The sequence below is a fragment of the Camarhynchus parvulus genome, chromosome 5, assembly GCF_901933205.1.
Source record: "Camarhynchus parvulus chromosome 5, STF_HiC, whole genome shotgun sequence".
NCBI lineage: Eukaryota > Metazoa > Chordata > Aves > Passeriformes > Thraupidae > Camarhynchus > Camarhynchus parvulus.
In genome coordinates, this window is record NC_044575.1 from 32,863,266 (window position 1) to 32,869,648 (window position 6,383).

Below are 6,383 nucleotides of genomic sequence, written 5' to 3' on the forward strand. Positions count from 1 at the left end.
GCTTGGAAACTACAGATGTGAAAAAGAAACCTCTGAGCTGCTAACACAATGCATCACCAGCAAGATACAACTTCCCTTCGCTCTGCTTACTCCTCCCTTACAAGAGATGACACGTTACAGACCTCCCCTACAGTTAGTCACTGCAGCACTGATTAGATGTCATAATCAAAAGAAAATCAAGATACCTTATCGTCATCTTCCAGTATTTTAGGCTGGAAGAGGTCCTGTCTGCCTCAGTAACGTTAAGCAGAGTTGCCAGATGATCCCCATCACATGAGCAACAACTCTTAAAACTCTGAAGAGAGGTGTCATGGGTCTGTGGAGCCCGTTCAAGCAATGAAAAGCAGTAACACTAGCTGTGACTCACAAAAGGAAAACAGCCAAGTTGAAGATATCCTAAGACAGCTTATATTTAGAGAAAGATAGAAGGATTTGCAAAGTGATGTAATTCCTTAAACATAAGCTCCTCTGTTTGACAGGGGGCAAAATATGATGAAAAAAGAATAACACATTTCTCTAAATAATGGTAAATATTTCCTTGAACTTCAGAATTCATCAGCTGTGGATTATCCATCACAAGTGGGTAATGACTAGCTATTTTAAATGTTACTTTTTTCCATTAGCAAAGCTGGCTCTAACAGAAAGCGGGGAAGGTGATGGTGGTCGGTCCACTGGACTGACAAGGTTACTATTGAAACATCGCTTTGGAAGGGGAGCAGCGCATCAGCTTAACGTTTACTGGCCGCTTCTGTGCTGCTCTTCACCACCCGCAGAGCCTCCTGAGGACGGTCGGCAGGGACCGACCACGGCCGGGCTGCACCAGCGGCTCCAGGCAGACTTCGGGGCCGGCGTCAGAGCACAGCCTCCCGTGCCGGGGCTGCAGGGCCGGGCCCCCCTCCCCGCTCCCGCAGCCTCCGACGGCGAGGGCTGAAGGGCTGCGCTGCGGGACGCACCGCCCGCCTCGCCCCAGCCGCGCCGCAGACGGCGCTCGGCGGAGCCCCGCGGTCCCGGCCGCCCCCGGGAACGGCCGCCTCCCCCCGGGGTGCACGCCCGGCTGCCTCGGCCCGGCACCCCCGGCGCGCCCAGGAGGTCCCGGCGCCGTGCCGGGGCGGGGGACGCCGCCACGGAGTTGATCACTAACTCGCTGGCCCGCTCCCTCCGAGAGCTCCGCCCGCGGGCGCCGCGCAGCCGGCAGCCCCAACGGGGCGAGCGCGGCGCGCCACCGAGGAAGCCGACGGGCACATCGCCTCTGCCCATCCCACGGCCATCGCGACCCGCAGCGCAGCGTCTGCCCCCCTCCACACCCACCTTTCCGCAGGCTCGGCCTGACTCCTCTCTCTCCCCTCCCCGCCGCAGCGCCGCGTGCGGTGCGCGGAGACCCGCGCGGACCGGAGCCCGGTGCGCTCCCCGCCCTGCCCTGCCGTGCCCCGCGGCGGCGGCCGCGCTGCCAGCGCCGAGGCGTGAGGGCGGCCCCACGTGCGCCGGCTGCGCCAATCGGGGCCGCCCGCGGGCCGCCCACCGCCCCCGCCGCCACCGTCCCGGGCCGCCCGCGAACCGGCGGCGTGGCGCGGCAGGGCGGGCGGGATGCCGGGGAGAAGCGGTGGCTGCGCGGGCAGGAAGCTGGTTTGGGAGGCAGGAGGAAATATGCGCGTTGGAGCGGAGTTTGGGAGCGCTGAAGGGCGGGAACCCCAAAAGCTGCTGCTCGGGGGCTGCGCGCCTCCTCCGCGCCCGCGGGGCCGCCGTGGAGCTGCCGTGGATCCAGGCTGGCGGCAGCGCCGCTCCGCGAGAGCGCTCCGCAGGACAGGCGTGCGCCCGCCGAGGCCGGGAAGCCTCCTGCGGGCCGGGTTCCGTCGCGGCCGGAGTCCCGCCGGAGCCGCTGGGGCAGGCGGAGGAGCCCGGGGCCGGAATTAAGAGTTTAGACGGGCAAACCTCCAAAATGAACGTATAAAGCGCCCTTTCAGCTCTCTGACGAGTTTTGCAGCGCTAAACGTGCTGGGAACAGAAACACGTTCTCACCTTGGCACAGAAAGCCCGCGGGGCGGGAGTCGGGTTCGGCTCTTCCCAGCCGGCCGCGGAGATCGTGGGATCGGTCAGGTGTGCGATCGCTGCCAGGCCCCCAGCGAGGTTCCTGGAAGGCATTGTCTCCTGCTAAAGCGTCACACAAATAACAGCGGGCTGTTCCTCCACACTCAGAGGATAAGGCTGGAAACAAATTCTGCTATTGTATTTTCTACATTGGGTGTCAGTGACGTGTCCAGATCCTGGGCCACACACATTGCTGTGTGTCCACTGTGGCAATGCTGGGGATGTAATGCTTGGAAATAATTGGCTGGTTAGTTAGAGAATAAACATTCACAACATAGCAAAATATTTTTGTACTTTATTTTACAGTGTTTAACGCTGAGTTTTTGTATGATTGTCAATGTGAATTGTAGTTGGTACAACTTCCATTAGTGAATAGAAATGTAAGTTGACTGTTTCCTCAGGGGGTGTGTGTTTTGATCCTGTCATTTAATCTAATGGTTGTTGATGCTACATAGTGGCAGTTCCCTACAGCCTCAGTTTTTCAGACCATTACACTCACTTGTATTGCTGTTCCTTTAGATCTCTCTTAGAAATGCTGTGAAATCCATTCAGTGACTCATATTAATTCAAATAAATTTTGCATGGATATAATGGAAATAGGTCAATCTACTTTTGTTGTAGGCAACAGCCTCCTACAAATGTCTTCCTATTTATTAAAGTTCAACCCCCAGTGACCTTCAGCTGCCCCTCTGTATTAAAACCAATTTTTCAAAAGATAGATCCCCTTTTTTTCTGTGAGTGTGATTGCCAGTAGAGATCAGTGTCTCCAGCATCTGTGAGTTTCAGGCCAGATGCGTAGCCATGAACAGCAAACAGGGAGGACAGGCCACAGTTAGGAATGGCAAAGTTGGAAACAAGGTTATTTTTTTCTTTTTGTTCTGATGAATCTGAGCATTGAGGCCTTCAAAGAGTTCAGCATGACCTTTTTTTAGAAAGATAAACTTGGGAACATCCAGATAAGTGATGCATCATTATTTACTATCCAAATACTGGCTCATTTTAAATGTCATTTTCTAATTTTTCTGCAGCCATACAGACCAGGAATGCTGAAGTTACAATGGGTATTGCCTGATTACAGAAACCAAGAGAAAAGCTGAATATGTCTTCATGAACACTAATAATGACACTTTTCAACCCTTCAGCCTTTCACCCCTTTTTTCTTCTCTTTTTAGTGTATTTTGGCAAGCTTCGGGTTTTGGGAATTATTTTATTTAGTTGGGGTTTTTTGGTTTTTTTGCAGGCAAGAACCTATAAGGTTTTAGGTAAGAGTAGAAGTTGAAGTCCAGCTTTTATTCTTGCAGCTACTCAGACTTTTCAAATTTGTCTAATTTTTGCTTCCATTGTCTTTTGAACTGATAGTATTTAATTTGGGTTACTGCATTGATGTTGCTAGAAATGCTAAATTGTATTGATGGCCTTGAGTTTATATTTAAGCATATAGCCTGTCATTTCCAGTCACATGTATGCTTGTAAAATGTCTTCAGTGTCCTTGGGCTTGTCAGGCTGAGTGGCATGCTTGGGCTCAGCCATTGTTCTCCTCCTATGGCTGGATAAATTTATTAGTTAGACAGATTTAGCATACATAAACTGTCCAGCAGCTTTCAACCTTCATGCCAAACAAGCGGGTTGCAAGTGAGTTTCCACATGGAAAGCAAGGAATGCAAGTGGGTTTCCACATGGAAGTGACCATAAGCAACACAAAAAAAATGTATCAGTCAACCATGTAAAATTATTTGAGTGCCTAAGGGGTCCAGTTAGATTAATGAATTTGAAAGGTTAATCCCACTGCAGTATTGCAGAATTCTTCACAGAGCTTACCATCTTCATAGTAAAACAGGACATGTTTGTGTCTCTCCTACCCCAATTCATAGTCTGTTATCTCAGTACAAACAAACCTCACCTCTAACATAAACATTCCTTGTAGCAATCTCTGGCCAGGAGATAGAGCTTAAACCAAGGTAGTGATAGTGTTTTAAATAATTTTAAATTATTGTACCAAAGCATACCTCTAAGAAGAATAGTGTTTGCATGAGTGAGATCTGAGAAACAAAGTTGGAGCTTGCCTGTATGTCCTGTAATCCTGTGGGATCAGGAGAGAGGTCCAGATTTGGAAAGGTTCCCTCTTCATCAGTTCCACTGCAACAGAGATGAAATAGAGATATTGGTGGTTATCAGTGTGTAAGACTCATCTGAGGATTCAAAAGCAAACCTTAACCTTTGCTCCAAGAACACATAAGGCTATTGAAATGGTTTGTGTGCAAGATACTTAAAATTACATTTAGATAATAAACTGTTTCTGAGAAATATGACCTCAGAATTAAGATTAAAGGAGTGTTTTGTGGGCCTAGAGAGCAGAAGTCTGACTGTTACAGTTATGCAGTTGAACTACCAGAATGTCACTGATGAGCAGCTTGATAAAGGACTAACAAGCAGGGTATCTGCAATTCCTCACAGCACTAACAGTGCAGGATACCTGAAGTCTTATATAGGAAATCATTTTTAAATGTATTATTTAAAGATATGTAGCATAAACTGAATGTGCAGGGCTCCAATGACAAGTGCTGGGCCTCATGCTTAGTGCATAGCCAAAGTCATTAAGCAATTTAAGTGCTTTACAGTTGCAAGACAGAGAAAATGGATCATAAGAACGCCTGTGATACAATTTCCTGATGAACTATATAGAGAGGGGAGCTGTGTCCTGGACTTTGGAATTCTCAGGTAGGAGCCAGCACTGGGTTCTGAGTCACCTGCATACACTGCCCCCCTAGCTAATTGTTCTAGTCCTCAGATCATAAAACCCCTCATGGCAAATCCACCAAGTCTGTGGCTAGAAGTAGAGAGGGTCAGGGACTGGGTGGTGGCAGGGGCAGTCTCTAGGGCGGGCAGTGTTCCTGTTGCCTAGTGGGAAAGCAGCCAGTCTCTGAGTCAAGAGGTGGGCCCTTTGAAGAGCTGATGGCAGGAGGGGTAAACCCTTGTGCAGTGTGGATAAAAGCAGAAGCTACTCATCTGTGACCAATGCATACGTACTGCAGAACTACAGCATGTCTCCAGCGTGTCACTTGAAGGACCACCACTGTTTTTCTTTTTGCTATAGAATAAATAAGTTGTATTGTTCCTTCCAATGATGAAAGAATGCCACCATATGTACAAAAGTAATTGGACAGATTTGCTTCTGTATTTTCGTGAAAGATACAAATAAAATTTTAACATAAAAGGATACTTCCCATGATCCTTGCTGAGTCATATTTTCTTGTAGAAGTCCTCAGTATTAGCAAGTGTTGCTTAACAAAAAGAAATTTAATATAACCCAATCCAGAGAATTAATATGATTTACTACTGTTTGCAAAAAAAAAGCATTATGTATCTATGCACTGCAAAATTGATGTTTATATTAATAGATACAGACTTTTGGGTGATAGTAGGATCATTTGACAAATTGCTTCTAGCCCTTTCTTACCTATGGAGGGAGCATTCAGGAATTCTGCACTTCTTTCAGCAGCAGAATGCATCGGCAGGTAGCAAAAGAAACATTCCTTCTATCTTATCTTCAGGACTGTTCCTTTCCCATATAATAAAAAAACATATCTCCCCTCACACATCTTCCTGAAATTATTCCTTCTATGCAGCTGAAAGAACAGCCACAAGGATTGAGCATAGGAAGCAAGACAGGCTGAGCAAAATACCACGTCAGGATATGGGATATTCCACAGCAGGATCTATGGGACATGTAAAGCAAAGGAGGTTCATTGTGGGCTTCTCATCTTATGGCACCATAAAACAAGAGCAGGAAGTTTCACTACTCCAATATGTCAATAAAATAACAGCATGTGGAGAATGCTGTTCTACATTCAAAAGATGGTTTTATCTTTCTTTACGACAGACAAAATGAGGCAAGGAAAAAAATATTTCACCATTTTTCTGCACACTTTATTCACTGATATCTTCTGATGTTTATTAATTTTCTGTTTACACTAAAAGCAATATCTCTAACTGCAAACTCAGATCTCCTCTAAGCCTGCCAATTGAAAATTAAAGTCTTTAATTAAGTAGGAGCACTGTCCAAAAGAAATAACCCTTAATTCAAATTAATTAAGATAACATCAAGATATGCAGAGACATAGATAGATATGTGTGTATCTATATGTGGAAAATCCAAATCCCTAATTACTGGGATACATTAAAACTGTCCCAGTTTCTGCAATGAAGGCACTGGATTGTGTTGTCAGAACATGCTTGGACCGGGTTAAAAATAACTGTGTAAAAATGAGATGAGTAATTGCCTTCCTTGACCAGTGGTA

The 6,383-nt window shown here is 47.1% G+C and overlaps 1 protein-coding gene across 2 annotated transcripts in view; it reads right to left on the reverse strand.

Annotated features, from left to right (window-relative positions):
- STXBP6 (syntaxin binding protein 6) overlaps positions 1 to 1,433 on the reverse strand; it is a 95,003-nt gene extending 93,570 nt beyond the window's left edge. Inside the window, exon 1 of one of the 2 annotated variants that reach the window (XM_030948787.1) lies at positions 1,309 to 1,433. The gene's annotated coding sequence lies outside the window, so the exon portion shown is untranslated. The remainder of the gene's footprint in view (positions 1 to 1,308) is intronic. The other variant, XM_030948788.1, reaches the window with a different exon arrangement.
- Between the last annotated feature and the right edge of the window lie 4,950 nt (positions 1,434 to 6,383).